Source organism: Bombina bombina, chromosome 1, assembly GCF_027579735.1.
Source record: "Bombina bombina isolate aBomBom1 chromosome 1, aBomBom1.pri, whole genome shotgun sequence".
NCBI lineage: Eukaryota > Metazoa > Chordata > Amphibia > Anura > Bombinatoridae > Bombina > Bombina bombina.
This window is the reverse complement of record NC_069499.1, coordinates 731033155-731053109: the sequence shown is the minus strand read 5'-3', so window position 1 is coordinate 731053109 and position 19955 is coordinate 731033155.

Here is a 19955-nt window from a genome sequence, read left to right as displayed (position 1 = left end):
GATTACTTTGGGTCAATGTCCCGCAAAAAAAACCCTTTTAAGGGCTATTTGTAATTTAGTATAGGGCAGGGAATTTTATTATTTTGGGCGGCTTTTTATTTTATTAAGAGGCGTAGATTAGGTGTAATTAATTTAAACTTCATGTAAAAAAATGTATTGTCTGTAATTTAGTGTTTGTTTGTTTTTGTACTATAGTTTATTTTATTTAATTGTATTTAATTTTAGGTAATTGTAGTTAATTTATTTAATTAATTTAATGATAGTGTAGTGTTAGGTGTAATTGTAACTTAGGTTAGGTTTTATTTTACAGGTAAATTTGTAATTATTTTAACTGGTAGCTATTAAATAGTTAATAACTATTTAATAGCTATTGTACCTGTTTAAAATAAATACAAAGTTGCCTGTAAAATAAATATAAATCCTAAGCTAGCTACAATGTAATTATTAATTATATTGTAGCTATCTTAGGGTTTATTTTATAGGTAAGTATTTAGTTTTAAATAGCAATAATTTAGTTAAAAATATTAATTTTATTTAGATTTATTTAAATAATATTTAAATTAGGGGGGTGTTAGGGTTAGGGTTAGACTTAGGTTTAGCGGTTAATAACTTTATTATAGTGGCGGCGACGTTGGCAGTGGCAGATTAGGGGTTAATACATTTAATAGGCTATGTGGGCTATAGCGGTTTAGGGGTTAATACTAGAATAGGTTTATTGCGGTGTTGGCTATGGTGGTTTAGGGGTTAATAGAGTTTATTAGTTATTGCGGTGGGGGATTGCGGTTGACAGGTAGATAGACATTGCGCATGTGTTAGGTGTTAGTTTAATTTTTGCAGGCATTTTCGGGAGTTACAGTGCTCCCATACTCAGTGCAAGGCCTGCTACGGCTGCCTTTTATGGCGAGGTGAAAATGGAGTAAGATTTCTCCATTTTTGCCACGTAAGGCCTTGCGCTGGACATTGGATACCGATTTACGACGCGGTCCCATGTTAGCCTATGGGAGTAAAAATTGCGAGCGACGGGTGAAATATACGGCCGTAACTTGTATGCTACACCGTATATGTAATACCTAAATCGTGCAAAATCTGGCATCGCCGGCTTTTGCGGGCGACGCTCTATATGTAATGGAGGCCCCCATCTCAACTACACTACACTCATTTTTATTGTGTGTAGTCAATCTAGACATACATCTATAGCAACAACTAATACCTACAAAATTCTAGGTTAAATGGTTACATTTGTTTTAATCTCTATTTGAATTTAATTTTAGGAAGTTATTTTAATCATTATCTGTCTGATTTGGGGATAAATTTAAAGGGACAGAATTGTTATTGTTTAAAAAGATAATCCCTTTATTACCCATTCCCCAGTTTTGCATAACCAACACGGTTATATTAATATACTTTTTAACTCTGTGATTACCTTGTATCTAAGCCTCTGCAAACTGCCCCTTTATTTCAGTTCTTTTGACAGACTTGCATTTTAGCCAATCAGTACTAACTCCTAGGTCACTCCACCAGTGTGAGCACAATGTTATCTATATGGCACACGTGAACTAGTGTCAAATGCTTTCAGATAAGAGGTAGCCTTCAAGGGCTTAGAAACTAGCATATGAGCCTACCTAGGTTAAGCTTTCAACTAAGCATACCAAGAGAACAAAGCAAATTTGATGATTAAAAAAAAAGTTTGAATCATGAGAGTTTATTTTTGACTAGACTGTCCCTTTCACAAGAAATCCACAGAGATGGTATCAATTTAATATAAGCAACTGATTAAATAAGGTAGAGGGGAATTTAACAAAATAGAAAAATCTCCCAATCTCAATATCTGGTAGAATAAATTTAATTAAACTCAATATTCTTCAATGAATTTTATTTCTTCTGCAGATGCTTCCTTTAATGATTACTAATCCTGATATTAAAAAGATACATAAAGGGCTAGATTACAAATGAGAAGCAAAGGATTTTGTGCTAGGGCAATCCATTTTATTACTGCTGATATTACAAGTTGGGACAAATCGCAATTGCGCTAGCGCAATCGCCTTTTCCGCTTCAATCCTTACCGCGATCAAAGAGCTCTGGTAAACTGTTTAACAAAACGAAAAAGTTGCACAAAACACAACAAAAATGCATTACAAAGTACACTTAGACCCAAAAAATACATTATTAAACATTAAACTACACTATTAACCCATAAACTGCCATCCCCCCACAATGCAAAGTAATAAACTAACATCTAAACCCCCTAACCGAACATCCCTTAACTTAACCACAAAAAATATCCATAAATTAACTTTAAAAAATCCTAACTACCATATAAAAACAGAAAACTTACCTGTAACATTGAATTCAAACCTAAGTTTACCTTAAAATAAAAAAAACTACCATTACTGTAAAAATCTAACATTACAAAAAAAAAAGTTTATTTTAAGGTAAGCTTAGGTTTGAATTTAATTTTGCAGGAAAGGTTTTTTGTTTTTTTAAGGTAGACTTTTTAAAGAGACAGTATACACTAATTGTCGTCATATAACTGCATGTAGAAGACACTACTATAAAGAAGAATATGCGCAGGTACTGATCTAAAAATCCAGCATTATACCTTTTAAAATCTTACGTAGAAGCTCTCAGTTTAGCACTGTTGATGAGGTAGTCTGGGACTCTCACTGAAAGGGTCTGGGTAAACAAAAAGAGCAGACACTCCCCCCTTCCCTGCATATAAAAGACAGATAACATAAGCAGAAGCCTGCAGGAGTCTGTATACGCGTGTATACATCTGACACTGTGGGGCTTGGTTAGGAGTCCGAAAATCAGCACAAGGTTTTTAAAAAATAAGCCAAACTCTACATTTTTATAAAAACACTATCAGATGGGCTATATAAATGGATCATCTACAAAACATTTATGCAAAGAAAAATCTAGTGTACAATGTCCCTTTAATTTAATTTATGGGTATTTTAATTTGGGTTAAGTTAGGGGGTATTAGGTTAGGGAGTTTAGATGTTAGATTATTACTTTGCGTTGTGGGGGATGGCGATTTAGGGGTTAATAGTTCATTTAGTTAGTTTGTGATGTGGGGAATGGCAGTTTGGGGGTTAACAGTTTTATTTAGTGTTTGTGATGCGGGGGGATGGTGGTTTAGGGGTTAATAGTTTATTTATTTAGTTTGCGGTGTGTGGGATGGTGGTTTAGGGGTTATTAGGCTAGGTGCTTAGGGTAGGGTGTTTTCTTTCAACTTTTTTTCTCCATTGATTTCTATGGGTAACACATGAACGTTCACACTAAAACTCTGCTAGCGATTTTTTAACTTCTCTAGCTAACGCTAGCGAAAAATCAAGATTTTATTTCAACTTGTAATGCGAGCGGAACCCAAGAAGCGCAAAAAGCAAACCGCTAGCACAACATTTAGATTTACTGTGGCACTTGTAATATACCCCAAAATGTTTATAAGCTTTTTATGGAGATGCAATAAACCTTATTTGAGTATCAAACATGTAACACTTTCATATAACGATTGAGGTTTAGGTCTCCCTATTATTCAATATTATAATTGGGCTATGTTGTCTAGATGGGCTTTAGACTGGATTACAAACTCAGAAATGGTTTCCCTTATTAAAACAGGGCTAAAAACAATGACAGTCTTTTTCTGTAATTTAAAGAAATATATTCGTTATAAAGATATTTGGTTAGCATAAAGGAATGTTGATTTTGTGCCTGACATGAGTCCTGGGATTTTTGCTGAGTGGGATGAGAAGGATATCTGTGGAATAATAGATTTGTAATACAGTAGATGTAAATTAATCTTTTTCATATCTTCAATTGAAACATTCTGTCTCTTTTTGTATTAGGAGTAACTCAGATTTTTGGACTCAACCATTTTTAATTAAGCCAAAAACCATCATTTAGGGATAACTCTCTATTTCTACGATATATATTGTTTGTTTCTTGATAATGATATTAAAGGGACTTCATCAAAAAATATTATTTTGTAATTCAGTTATATATATTGATTGAAAACTTTGTTGTTTAAAATTATTTTTCCATGAAGGTATTTTGAGTAATTACATGTCAAAGTGCTGTCTTAAGAGCATCCATTTTATAAGGTCTATTTGGCAAGGTTTGTCAAATTCAAACTGTAGGTAGAGATGCAGTCAGTACATATTTCCTTAGTACATGTAATAAAAGGCAGCTGATGTTAAAACATTTCCACCTTTCGTTATCATTGTCTTTTTACTCGGTTATATCCACTGTGAGCTGTGCTAACCATCAGGTTAAGGATACATAAACATGTTAGGTTTCTAACTATAGTTTTTGAAAGTGCAGGGCTCAAGCTTAGCCAGTAATGTCTTAAGGGTTAAGGATTCCAGGGACGAGGAGTGAGTGTGTACTGAGATTTATTGTTGCATATCTAAGAGAGGGGTTTCTACTAACTTTTAAAAAGGGGTTCCTGGGAGTTCTAGGCCCTCTTTCTACTCCCGGTTGTTACAGATCTTCTCATTGCTTAAAGTTCCATTCTGCTTGGACATCATGGATAGATCCCACAGGTCTTCTCTTCCTCCTCTCCGGTTCAGGCACAATGCTCCTTCTCCTGGACACAGGACAACTAGGGAGAGAGAGATAAGTTATGAGGATATAGTTTCCCTTCTCAGGTCCCAGGGGCCTTCCCTTAGATTAGGCCAGCATTCACTTCAGACCCACCTTCCTCCCCAGACCATACAGAGCTCAGTGAGTGAAGAAATACACCCAGCAATAATACAAGTATGCAGCATAGGCAATCCTTGGCACTCTCTGGCCTCATGGGAATCTCTGATGCCAAGGCCTCATCCAGGCCCACCTTTGGGCCGGCGCCCGAACAACAGTCCTCTGTAATTCAAGCGGCCTCACAGGGTGTGGGATTACTAGGAGCAGACGGGCCTTGGCTGCACCTCTAGATTTTCGGGGACCAACGCTAATGGGTGCACTACACCCGGACCAGCTGGGGACCGTATGGTCGCTAGTTCGGTCTCTCTCTGCAGCCTTGGGCCCTGTATTCTTGGGCTTGGGGCCTACAAGTGTCCCGCTTCAATGTCCGTTTTGTCTAACGCCACCCCGCCCCCTGTCCCGCACCTCCCGATTCCACCCACTTTCATTTCCTATACCCTCCTGATTCCCACTGCCCCTAGTGGGCCTATCTCTGCCGCGGATGCGGCTGTGGAGCCTCACAGGCTGTGACCAGCGTTTCGACTTCCGGTTCAGATCCAGTGGGCGGGACTTCCGGTCGCGGTCATGTGTCACGTGGCCACAGGCTTTCAAGGAGAGGAGCAAAAATAAGCGCTCCATCAGCATCCCTCTCACCGCATGGTAGGAGGGGGTGCTGGCTGCTGGGGGGTTGGGACATGGGTCATGCTCACTTGCAAGATGAGGCTACTGATGTATCCAATTTGGAAAGGGGGTCTGGATATATGAGCCCTAGGCTTTTGGGCCCACTGGACACTGGTGTTAATTTGATGTGGCAGGGGCCTGGGATATATACGGGTGTTCAATCCTGGGATAGGTCATGGGATAAGCCAGCATATCAGACATGGGATAATGCAGTAGGAACTAGGAATTATGATGGTGAACTGCATGCCTGGGGGCAGTATGTTTGCTGGACGGGTACAAATTATGCAATCTCGGCAGCATCATAACGATGGCAGGAGTGCTTATGGTATGGATGTTGGTGTGAGCATGAGTGGTATCTCAACTTCCCTTGCTGCCAGTACTCCACTCCTCTCTATCTTCCCACAGATGGATGCTCAAGATGTTCCGGTCTCAGGGTGAAGAAAAGTAGCAGTCAGGGCCATCCTGGCAACAACTGCAGCACCTTCCATGTCCAGGGACACAGCAGGAACGTCAACTTCAGGGACAGCTCAGGCAGAAATACAACCCATGGAAACCGTGAGCAGGCAATCACCACATAGACACATTATAGTGGGGACTCAAGCTCTACTGGGTCTAGCTCAGAGAGTGACAGTGCGTTAGTCTTTCATAAAAAAGGGGAAAAATGCATGTATAGAATGCTTAGAACACTGGTAGCTGATAGAAACAAAGCACATAGTCAAGGCAATGTGCAGCCTACAGATAATGCATTAGTTTCAGAGACTTTAGAGCCAGCAGAGGGCGTAGTCATGCAGGCGGGCAATAGGAAGTCTGCTATAGAAGGAGATTCATTCTCATTTACAATTCACTAATTACATGAACATTTCATGTTATCTAGCCAGGTGGCCAGACCAAGGGGCAGCCATATTAAAATATCAGGACACAATAGAGAGAATATACAAATGTCATAAGGAGAGAACCTGGCAGGATTATGACATAGGATTCCGTAGAAAGATGGCGGCAAATCCCACCCTCTCATTTGGCGCTATTGAGCTGACTCTGTGGTCAAAGCTCGGGCCAGAAGTTCTAGCAGCTCCCCCTACTATACACAATAGTTAGCCCTGTCAAACAGGCCTGCACACCCACAGAAAGGGTTGGGAATGCTGGACATATCAAGATAAACAGGGCAAGAAAGGCACCTCCTGTCCCTTTTGACCCGTGTGCAGATAGTGCGGGGGGCAGCACCCAGGAGTCGAATGCTCCAAAAAACAAGATGAGCCAGGCTGGTAAGTGCAGCCACCCCACTGAAGGTGGACGTCCTCGAGGGATGGTTAGCAAGGTACCCAGACTGGTCATTCCCGTACAGGGTTGAGTGGAAGGGTTTTCAACAAACCGCAATTTGAAATCGGCCTACTAGTTTCCAAATGTGGTGCAGGAAAAGCTTGGAAAGGAAGTGGGTTTGGGGGAAAAGGCCGGACCGTTTGCACACCCACCAATACACGGGCTCGTGTTGTTGGTGCCGAAGAAGGAGAAAGGAAGGTCCGTCAATGATGCCATATCACAGAACTAAGTTCAGTTCAATATAAGTCATTTGAGGCAGCGGTTGATATTGTTAGGCGTGCGGGCGTTGGGGCTCTGGTGGCCAAGCTCAAGATAGAATTGGCATTCAGACTTCTTCCAATTAATCAAGCATCTTTTTGGTTGATGGGTTGCTATTTCAAGGAAAAATATTACGTATACATGTGCCTCCCTATGGGATGCTCCATTTCATGCGCCTACTTCGAGTCATTCAGTTCATTCCTTCACTGGGCAGTTGCACAGTATATGGGGATAGAATGGATCACCCACTACTTGGACGATTTCCTGCTGGTAGGGGCCCCAAGTTCCACGCAGTGCACGGACCTGATGAAGGGCATGACTGACCTCATGGAAACATTTGGGGTGCCCCTCGCTAGTGACAAAACAGAGGGACCATGCAAACATCTGACTTTTTTGGGGATCGAGATAGACTCTGTCGCTAAACTTTGCCGGTTGCCGTAGGGTTGGATAGATTTCTGGCTAATATTAAAAGGGCGTTAGCAGCGTTAGTGTAGCAGTTTAGTTAATGATAGTTAATTGGTTTAGGTTAGTGGCAAGAATCAACCAATGCAGGGTGATCTTGTGGCAGGCGGTATCGGCCCAGGCTGCAGATAGAAAGCGAGGAGGAGTGATGGCCATTGCGGAGGGAGTGATGTCCACAGTTGCATGCCTGAGAAGTCTCCCCCTGATTTGTGGAGGGCCGAACAGCTCAAGTTAATCCTTCTGTCTGGTACCGGGTTGTAGCTGGGCTCCGCTTTGTCTCAGTTTGCCTGGGCCTGCTACCCGCTTTAAATGGGTTAGTTAGTTAGTTAGTTAGTTAGTTAGGATTTCATTGCCGCCTATTGTTGATAAGTCAAATATATGCAAAGTTATTTACATGTAAACATATAAATAAGTTAAATGTTTAAAGTTATAAAGAAAGGCCTTGATGTTTTATAATAAAGCCATACAAGGAGAGCCTCTTGTTAATAAACAACCTAGCCGGCCTTACCTCCAACTGTAGTAGTGTCTTTATTCATATAGTTTAAGATTATTACGTTTGGTTTTTATTATACTCACATGACATTGGTCCTTTAATCACCTATATTTTGTTGAGAGGACTAGATTGCTAAAAAAAAAATATATATAATATGTAAAAATATTTTTTTTCTGATTTATTTTGATTGTATATAAAAAAGTACAATGTAGCTATGTGACAGTGGGTCTGCAGGGCTATAAGGTATGATCGGAAGTCTCTTGTCTAAGAACTAGTCTCATGTGGTTTTGGGATGTCAGTGGGATCATAGTGACAGGGGGTCTTTATGTGGAGATATGACACTCAGAGAGGCTCCCGGGCATAGGAATATTGCACTTTTTGTTGCTATAGGGCTTTAAAAAACTGCATGGTCATTTGAGTGTGATATGAGGTTTATTAGAAAGTGCCAAAATCATACAAGTTCAGTTAGAGAATATCACCACTGAAATGTATAAAAATGGAAAATTAGATGATGTTGAGCTGTTTGGCAGTTATAGGGTTACTTGAGGAAATGATGTGTGTGACTTACTTGATTGCCAGGAATCAATGGTACACAGAGGAGGGAAAAGGAAGCTTTAGAATCAGTGTGAGCAGAACCACAGAATGGAACAGTGCTAGTAACTGAGTAACTGAAGTCCACCATTTTAGGTGTGCTGAGGGAGGGGTGGAGTTTGGTGCACAGCTTAACAGGAAGTAGCTGAGTGAGAGACTGCAGAGTTATGTACTGGAGGAGAGTGTGTGTGTAGAGGGTAAATCTGGGTGGCAGAAGACAGGAGATGTCACTGATGATGTGATGCAGGGTTAATAAATACTGCTGTGGTAAAATGCACTTGTTTTATGATGAACCTATGCAATATGAAAAATAAAAATGGAGGTGAAACTAGTTTGTGGCAATATGGAATGTGAAATAATCAGAACAGCACCACCTACTGGTCAACCTGAATAACACATGTATTGCAATACTAAGAATTAAAGGGATATGGAACCCAAACTGTCATTATCAGATAGAGGAAGCAATTTTAAATCACTTTCTAATTTATTTCTATTTTCAATGTTTCTTTGGGGGCGTATGCTTAGGAGCACTATATGGCAACAGTTTTGCAAGAATTGTATGCATTTGCAAAAGCACTAAATGGCAGCGCTATTTCCATCCATGTAATGCTCCAGATGCCTATCTAGGTATCTCTTAAACACAGAACACAATGGGAACGCAGCAAATTTGATAATAGAAGTAAATTGGAATCTTTTTAAAAATGGTGTGCTCTGTCTGAATCATAAAAGAACATTTTTGGGTTTCATATCCCTTTAAGCTAGTGCTCAGGCAATTGTGTGTGGGCTGGGAAAACTATGAAATCAACATGGCAGCAATCAATTTCATTACCTCATGTGTTTAAATAAAAAATACATAAAGGGCTTTTTGAAAACAAACAGTGAGCCCCCCTCCCTAAAAAAAATCCCATATAATTAATTTAGCAATAGGAAAAATATGTATTTGCAATAGGATGGTTCCCTAACGTCATACAGACGTAATTACTAGCTGAAAAATAAAGTAAATATAAAAGATATAGATATTAAACTGATTTTTAATAATTGAAAATCAGAAAAAGCAACTTTATCTTCTTATGTTAGAGAATCTAAAATTAGATTATTACACAGGAGTTACTTTACTCTAAAAGTAGTTTCTAAATGGAACTTATATTGCGATCTCGCAATATTATGAAAATATGAATATTACAAATGCGAAATCACAGTCACAATATTGTGAAATATAAAAACGCAGAACTGTGATCGCAACATGTGAAATCTGAATACGAAAAATCTTTATCTCATTGTAAAAGTACACGCCTATGGAAACACATACATATTGTAACATTATAAAATACAATCCCCAGATCTTATATTTTTAATAGGAAGTATTTTTGTCTTTATTAAAAAAAGTCGATCGCAGACAAATCTAGTGAATGTATAGTAAAACTGAATTGTCATATGCATGATTTGAAGTGTTACTACACACAGAATTGTTTTTATTTTCGCGAACGCACAGTCTATTTTGTGTAAACACACTTTAAAGATAGCCCCCCGCTGCCTACATTACAGCTCAGTGGCGATGTCGGTGGACTTTTGCAGAAGATGCGATCCCCATTATATCCTATGGGAGACACATTGCCACTCATCAACACAATGAGGTTCATCCCACTTTTTTAGACTATATCAACAGATGTTGATGTTTTGAATATCGGGGCCTCATTCTCAAGCAATTTTTCGGAAAGATACAATATTGGCTATCACAAGTCTTAAAGTAAGAGGTAGAAATTGAAGTTTGCAGGATTGTCTGCAGTTTGCAAACTCCTGACACCTGTCCTTCTGCACCAATACAAAACCTAGTCCCGGAATAACAAAGGACAAAAATAACTATTTGTAGCTACCTTGAAGTTCCTAGATTTCATTGGTTATATTGTGAACACACACAAAAGCCACATTATAGACTAAAGAGTATCACTATAAAGATCCCTTTATGTGGCTAGATTGTGATTTGGGCCTATATTGATCTGAAGGAAGAAAGTCATATCAAATTCACTTTATTTAGAAGAAATTAATTTCCTTCAAACTGCACCCAAAGTAGTGTAAGTTAGGTTTATGGACCAGATGATCAAAAGCATGAAGTCTCTTTAGTAATGATTATTAGGATGGCAAACACTCTTTAACCCTTTGAGTGCTAAGCACTTTCCCACCTGGATGCTAAGATTTTTAAGTTTTTTTTTTTATTTTTTATTTTTTTAACAACATTTTTTTAACTTTTTTTTCAGACCCCCAAGACTTATAGTGTTGGAAAGGCGATTACCTTTCCAACAGTTGGTCTTGGGGGTCTGTAGCTACTTAGATGCCTGAGATACAGGCTTCTAAGCAGCATGCCCCCTGCTCCTATACTTAAAATTGTTAAGTTTAATTAAAGATGTGTGGTGACATCATCACGTTATTGCGCGTGATGTCACCACGCAAAACGGGAACCCCCGGCAATGCCTGTAACTCAACAGGCATGATCGCTGGGGTAGGAGTGGGTGCGAGCCCCCAGATCTCCCTCAAGATGGGAGAGTGCTAGTGACGGTTCTGAGCCGTCATTAGCACCAGAGTGGGAAACTCTGTGATGGCTCAGAGCCGTCATTAGCACTCAAAGGGTTAAAGTCTATTATTTTTGGCTATTGGGAGTGCAGCTTTTTACTTGTTACATATTCATTTGGGGTGATGGGAAAGCCCTGAATACGAGCACACCTCTGGATATACCTATGTAAGAAACATTAAGACCTAGATTACAAGTAGAGTGCAAAATATTAGGACTTCAAGGCGGCAGCCATTATTGGTCGCAATATTTTGAGCTGCTACAGCTTTATATTTTGCTTTATCGCTGTTAGCTCTAGTCATCTAACCTTACATTTTACAGAATATACCACTTACCTCATTGTGCTGCCATCATAACTCTGGAGCAGACCAGTCAGCTTCTGAGGAGGTTGTGCTGGTGCCTCAAACAGTCCGGTAGAGCAAAATAGTCATGAATCAGCTGGTGAGGCGAATGCTATTGAAAGCAGGAAGAGTTACATGGTCCTGGACACTACAGATGTAACCACAATGTCTACAATGGACGACTACTGTCACAAGACTGGGCTACTCTAATTTATATCCAGATTCTACAAAGATCCATGATGACAGTCTACCCCTTAAATGGTGGTGTTGCAGCGGCCTCACATCAAGTGAATTTGAAGGCAACACAAGGTATGGGATATACCATGGACATTTTATCATTAGGACAAACTGCCTTCTCCTTGAATTTGTGTACAGGGGATTCTAATGGAGTCTTGTGAATGCTCCCCATTATCTGTGGCTGCTACATTTGGATAACCTTATACCCCCATTAAAGATGAGGTCACCATCTATTAATTTAGCAGTTTGGGGTTGGGATTATGTACCTACATCTTATACCAATTCCCTAGCTCAGCACCTGGAGTCTAGAGGAAACCTCTCATATGCAATTAAAAAGCGGTAGGTTAAACTGTGATACACATCAAGAGAGGTGGATGGCTTCTTTCCTGGACCTCTGATATATATTTGGTTTAATTTTTTTCAGTCCAACTTTGCTTTCTGTCTTGAATTTTACTCTATCATCCTGTTTGATGGCATGTGTGCCTGAGTATTGGGATATTAAGAGCCTAGACAACGGTTGCAAGCTCCCAATTGTGAATGATACCACCTAGCATGGAGTGATGCTTTTAAGGTTCAAAGAGTTCCATCTGTTTTGTAAAATGATTTACTAATATTTTGTTATCTACAGTATATGAAAATATTTTTATTAGAGTATATTCCAGTTGTTATGCACTAGTTGTTTTACTATGTATTTTGGAATCATAGGATTTTATAGTTATATTACCCTCTATATAACCTAAGACCTTCTTCATATTGGTTATAATTTAAGTCTATAGGAGGCATTTAGTTGTTATGGTATTTAATACTACCCACAGCCTATACTATTCTTTGTACTTTGCACATGGATTTTGGCTTTGATTGTTACCCAACCCATAATAACCGATATCTAGCTTATTAGCTGTTGAAGTCAGTACATGGCTCATATAACTAGCTGCCAATTAATTTCCCCCATTCTATTTATCCTACTAGCAGGTGATAGAGTTCCATACCTAGTTCTAAATTCCTTTTGTCTATACAGTACTTACAGTATATGTTTTAATTCTCTATGTCTCTACTCCTATAAGTGGTCTTTTGTTTTAACTTTTATTCTTTAATTCTAGACTAGGTGGTCCAAAAGTGACCACTAATTTCTATTAGAGGTGTTACTTAATTTTATTTATTTGTTTTGTATATTTTAGGGGTTACTGAATATTTTCTCACATAAAATTTGATGTTAACATTTTATAGTAAATCAATGTCATTTACAACATTTTTTGTGAACGTAATATGTGATATTTATTTTAATGCCACTTGTTTGCTAAATACATGTGAAAGGTTGTTTTATTTTGCACATATCTGTATTGTAACCTAAATAAAAAATATATATATATATAATAGTTCTACTTAGCACTATTTGCACTCAAGTGAAATCAAAAGTGCTCATATTCTTGCACTTGTATTACAAATTGGAAGTAAAATTTTTTGTGTGAGCGTAAGACTCAGGCATGCTAACATATGGAGGTTGGATAGCACGACCACACTAACTCCCTTTTCTCATAGGCTTCTATGGGAAATTCCACAATAGCCTCTTTTGGCTTTTGATTGTGGACTAACTCAAAGGTAAATTAGGAAAACTGCAGATATTGTGTTTTTTACAAATTGAAGGTTTGTGGAACCCTGCAACGAGCAAATCTATCAGTGCCATTATTGCAACATATATACACATATAAACACATAAATACACATGCATACACATAACTATGGTTAACTGTTAGGTTCGACTAAAAAGTTGCACAAAACACATCAAAATGACATTTAAAAGTACAGTTACACTCATAATATCACTGTCTAATAAAAAATAAAAATTGCAATAAATAGTTAGAAGGGCTTAAAAATATGAGGTTTTAGGTGTCAGAAAACAAAGGCTGCAAAGGACTTTGACATAGAGAAATAAAAAGAGAGAAGCGCTCAACTTGGGAACAAACAATAGCATAATAGCTTGTTCTATGGCTAGTTACTACTAAGAAGCAGCCTCTTTTTGCTCAACATGTGCCTTTCACAGAGAAGAACTTTCCTGAAGCATATCAGTCTGATCCTGACTTCACAGTACAGTCCAGCCCCAAAATACCAGGCAGTCCCTCTCTGAACGATAGAAACAGCAAAGCCCCAGACGTACGTTTCGGCCTATTGTGGGCCTCGTCAGTGAGGTGCAGCCATATCCCTCTAGGCACACTAAGCAACGGGTCCACGTCTGCATCCCCGCATCACACTTAGGGAGACTTACCTAAGTGTCATAATTTGCATAAATAAAAAGAGAGAAGCGCTCAACCTGGGAATGAACAATAGCATAATTAGCTTGTTCTATGGCTAGTTACAACCCAAGAAGGAAGCTGTGCTGTCCCCAGAGTCACAGGCAGCTAACCCCAGACAGGCCTGGGTGCAAGGCCCATTTGGCCAAATGCGGTAACTAACCCTTCCATTTTGGCTTTTAATCTTAGCTGAGAGCTTGTAAGTGAGTGCTGGACTTTCTCTGTGTGTTGTATTAATTTGTTTTGTAATATTCCCTATGGGCCTTGCACCCTGGCCTGTCTGGGGTTAACTGCCTGTGACTCTGCAGACAGCACAGCTTCCAGTAAGTGCCAGAGAGCACCGAGGGCTGAACATGTTGTAGGGTCATGGGATGTGTACCCAGTTCAGTCTGAGAGGGCAGTCCCATTCCATGTTTTATATATGTCTAGGGTGATTACATAAGCCTGTTCACCCTTCACTTGTTCCCAGTTTGTTGGATTGAGAGCTTGCATTGTGTGGCTGTTTTAGGGACCCAGGTTTTTGGAAGGGACCTTGACGAGGTACCTGGGCTCGTCAAATTTGGCCAAATGCGGTAACTAACCCTTCAATTTTTGCTTTTAATCTTAGCTGAGAGCTTGTAAGTGAGTGCTGGACTTTCTCTGTGTGTTTTATTAATTTGTTTTGTAATTCTCCCTATGGGCTTTGCACCCAGGCCTGTCTGGGGTTAACTGCCTGTGAATGTGGGGACAGCACAGCTTCCTGTGAGTGCCAGTGAGCACCCAGGACTGTGCATGTTGCAGGGTCATGGGATGTGTACCCAGTCCAGTCTGAGAGTGCAGTCCCCTTCCGTGTTTTGTATGGATATATATATATATATATATATATATATATATAAAGATACAAAAGTAACTCAGGCACCTCCAGTAGAATTAGATAAAACGAAAGCTTTATTGAAATCCAAGTGGTAAAAACAGACGTAAAGCTTAGTCTTTGCTGACACAGCCTTAATTTTTAACATACAGTGAATAAGGACTGTTGGGTTCCTGCTGCAGACATGTTTCGTGACATGCAGTGAACAAGTGCTATCCTAGCACGAAACATGTCTGCAGCAGGAACCCAACAGTCCTTATTCACTGTATGTTAAAAATTAAGGCTGTGTCAGCAAAGACTAAGCTTTACGTCTGTTTTTACCACTTGGATTTCAATAAAGCTTTCGTTTTATCTAATTCTACTGGAGGTGCCTGAGTTACTTTTGTATCTTCCTACATACCTATACTGTGGGACAAGCAGTAACTACTCGGCAGCATATCCAGCAGATTTGGTGACGTCATTCCTCCCCCCCCTTGGAGCTCCGAGAAGTGCCGTGAGAGAGCGTGCAGCGTGTAAGGAGGAGGTGATAGAGCGCGACGCTGCAATTGTTGTGGAATATATATATATATATATATATATATACAGGGAGTGCAGAATTATTAGGCAAATTAGTATTTTGACCACATCATCCTCTTTATGGATGTTGTCTTACTCCAAGCTGTATAGGCTCGAAAGCCTACTACCAATTAAGCATATTAGGTGATGTGCATCTCTGTAATGAGAAGGGGTGTGGTCTAATGACATCAACACCCTATATCAGGTGTGCATAATTATTAGGCAACTTCCTTTCCTTTGGCAAAATGGGTCAAAAGAAGGACTTGACAGGCTCAGAAAAGTCAAAAATAGTGAGATATCTTGCAGAGGGATGCAGCACTTTTAAAAAGCGTGCAGCTGCCAAGATGCCACTTGCCACCAGTTTGGCCATATTTCAGAGCTGCAACATCACTGGAGTGCCCAAAAGCAAAAAGTGTGCAATACTCAGAGACATGGCCAAGGTAAGAAAGGCTGAAAGACGACCACCAAAGAAGAAGACACACAAGCTGAAACGTCAAGACTGGGCCAAGAAATATCTCAAGACTGATTTTTCTAAGGTTTTATGGACTGATGAAATGAGAGTGAGTCTTGATGGGCCAGATGGATGGGCCCGTGGCTGGATTGGTAAAGGGCAGAGAGCTCCAGTCCGACTCAGACGCCAGCAAGGTGGAGGTGGAGTACTGGTTTGGGCTGGTATCATCAAAGATGAGCTTGTGGGGCCTTTTTGGGTTGAGGATGGAGTCAAGCTCAACTCCCAGTCCTACTGCCAGTTTCTGGAAGACACCTTCTTCAAGCAGTGGTACAGGAAGAAGTCTGCATCCTTCAAGAAAAACATGATTTTCATGCAGGACAATGCTCCATCACACGCGTCCAAGTACTCCACAGCGTGGCTGGCAAGAAAGGGTATAAAAGAAGAAAATCTAATGACATGGCCTCCTTGTTCACCTGATCTGAACCCCATTGAGAACCTGTGGTCCATCATCAAATGTGAGATTTACAAGGAGGGAAAACAGTACACCTCTCTGAACAGTGTCTGGGAGGCTGTGGTTGCTGCTGCACGCAATGTTGATGGTGAACAGATCAAAACACTGACAGAATCCATGGATGGCAGGCTTTTGAGTGTCCTTGCAAAGAAAGGTGGCTATTGTTATGAGCTGCTTATTCTATTTTCATTATTTTATATGTTTAACCAAACTTTTCCTTTTCTTTTACTGAACTCTTCTCTGAAACTGCAGATATATTACTTCTGTATTTTCCAGCAATTCACTCCTGCCCTAATAAATGATGTATCTTTAACAACTTGCTTTTAGCCTAAAAAGTATATATCAGTACATCTTAAAGTTATGGCTTCTCCCATACAAAGTTTTCTAAATATCTGAAACTCAAGGTAAAATCCAAGGCTTCTCTGTGCAGTATCAACTTCTCAATCCAATTAGCCAGCTAGCCTCTGGTCACATTCCAAGAAAACATATCTCCCAAATTTTAACATAGAGGACCTGTTTTTTTTTTTCCTTTCCTAGTAACCACTAATCATGTGAGATTTATTGGCCAATCATTATCAGCCAATTAGCTCTCTGCTTTGTAAGGAACTGTAATAGTATAAAAATGCATGTATATGAAAATGTGTTAGTCTTGCGTTGCTGTTTTTTGTGCTGGGACACTGTTGCAACAGTGTAATAAAGATTACCTCTTCTGAGGTGAGCCCTTGTTTGATAAATATCTGGTCTGGACCTCTTTATTACTGCACCTGAGACGAGCTCACTCACGACATTAACTTGGCGACTCTGGTGGGACGTGCTTCAGGTCGACCTTTCCGTGCCTCCCTGGCTGGGAACCAACATCTGCGCGCACCCATCTGATTCAGGTCTATAGCTTACCTGTGGGAGGTTTTGTCTTGTTGGCCAGGGAGTCCCGGGGGGGCGATAAGGGAGTACGTCCTGAGGAACAGACCACAAACAACGGACACAATCTACCCCTTGGACAAGTCTGTGAGTGTCTTCTTGTCTTTTGTGTTCATGTACGTGTAATATATGTTGTGGGTCTTTTACCCTGTTTTTGTTTTATATACTGGATCACTATTAAATTCAGTGGGACATCTGTCTGGCAGTTAAACACCATTAGGGTGCCAGCCCACTATAAAGTAAAGTTTCAGGTGGTAGGGATTTTACAGAGGCAGAAATAGTGATCCAAGACATATTGTGATTTGAGACTATAGTGCTAATCTCTCCCGCTAAGCAGGGACGTTGAGGTAGTGTCCGTCCAGTAACTGCAGGGACTTGATTGACTATAGTGCTAATCTCTCCCGCTAGGCAGGGACGTTGAGGAAGTGTCCGTCCGGTAACTGCAGGGACTTGATTAGGGATTAAAGTGAGGTGTGGATTTTAAGGAGTTAAAGTGCCCCTGTTTTTGGTCTAATTTTTGTAGACTGGGCACTTTGTCATCAAAATTTACATTCACTTTAAGGAACAGTGATATAATAATGGGATCCCGGTTGTCTAAAGTAGACAAAGACTCTCCCCTTGTTAAAGTATATGCAAATTAGGGAAAACTCAGTACTGCTTGGTTATAAAAAAAATAGAATTTATACTTTGTGCACAGAGCTCTGCGTTTCCTATACTCTCAGCCTTGATCCTGAATTAAGGTGGCCGAGATTTGGGTCCTTTGAGCTCCCTAAATTAATTGCCCTCCGCAATCTTCTGGTTGATATATGCCCTGACCAGATGGACTACTATTATCTGTATGAGAATAGTAGGGTTGCTGACGTCAAAACACAAATGAAAATGTGTTTTCTGTATTACTAAAAGTTTCATGTATGTTAACATTGCTTTAGAATAAATGCTGGGAGTGAAATATTTGAGGTATGCGAGTTGATAAGAATTTTCGTGTACAATCGCTGCAAAAGAAAGCTGGCCTTGATGTTTGTTGCAGGCTGGAGCTGTGTGTGTATCAGGGATTCTTAGCTAAGAAATTTGATGACGTAAGGATTTGCTTGTAATTGCTGTAACTTGGTTTTAAAGTCATATGTATGTTCTTAATTTTGTGCGCCAATAATAGCATTTTTTTTTAGTTTTAAGTGATATTTGTTTTATGTATGGGCTGATAAGAGATTTAATGTGTTTCCATCTGTTTGAGGCATATAAAATATGCAAGTGAAGTAACTAAAGACTTTGAAAGTGCGATGGTGTGTGTCATTTTTGTCACGCTCTAGTAAATATGAGAGTTTTTCTTGTATATGATTAATGGGTTAAGTATGTTTGTGGAAAAGAAAATAAGGTAAAAAAAAACTTGTCTTGTTTGCCATTGGAGTTCTGCTTCTTTGCTGTATTATGGACTGTGTGTCATTAGATGTATGTATTTGGGTCTGTTTCTTTTGCAATAAATATTTAAGTATGTGCAGGTTGTGATGCAGTTTTGAGGTGGAGTTTTAATGGTAAATAGGACAATAAGGTTGAATATGTAATATACATGATAAATGGTCAGCCCTTATGGGGACAGTACACTGTAAAATTGTTTTTATATTAATGTATTTTCAATGACTTGTTATACAAGCTGCATAGTATAAAATATAGGAGAAATTGCATTTGCAAGTGTATTTGTATATATATGAAGTAGCTGGTTTTATGCTTCCAAAACACAGTTGATTGCAATGGGTTGAATTTTAGATAATAAGCATATCTCATTGTGTTCGTTATCTTATATTTGTCTGTAAAACCGGAGCTCAGTGCTTAGACAGAGCAATGGAAAATTGTCATTTTGTTACTTAAAGGGCCAGTTCATGAGTTCATGAACAGCAATAACACTGGATTAACAAGTAAAGGAGATAATACATAAAATGTAGTAGTTTGTAAAATATATATATTGTTTTTACATTTTTTTATCTTCTTATTTGCAGTTCAGCTAAATGTCCCTGGAATGCCCTGATAAAAGGGCAGTGCTGCAATGCTCTATTACCCCGCCCCATGGCCAATCAAAGTGCTTTAGTAAATGATATGCTAAAGACAGTAAACCTCCAATGTGCACACACAATCGGCAGCTAACAAAATAAATTAAAATATCACTCCCCACACTTTCTCCGGGAGCATAATAATTGCATAAGACCTGGATGATTTTCTCTATTTTTTTTTCTTTAGTTTGTTTTACAATAGTTTGCGTACATAATCACCTTGTGCAGACCTTTCCTTGTATATATAGATAATATAAAATCTGTGAGACTAGAAGTGAAAAAAAAAAAAAAAAGAGTTACATTTGCTTTCCAGCTGATTGAGGCTTCATGCCGATGTGGATTTGACTTCTGAGCTGAATACATACAGGTCGTGTAAAAGTCTGTTCTAATACAGGAGTGGAATTGCATGTTGCAAACATTTTCTTTTTCTCTTCAAATAAGTTGCAAACTGAGAGATATCACTGACCTGAATGTATTCAAGCTCTAAAAAAAAACTGCTCACTGCTCAACACCGAGTCAGGGGGTGGAGCAAGTGCTATGCACAGAAGGCAGGAAAAAAAATATTTAAAGGGGTATAGGCAAACTGATATAAAATCTGAGATTTCAAAAAAAAAACATTTACAGCGAAAGAAAATAAGGTTTATTGTATGCTCAGCACTAGTATATTTAACTATGTCAAGCAGTTTCAATTAGGACAGGAGCTTGTACAGGGACATT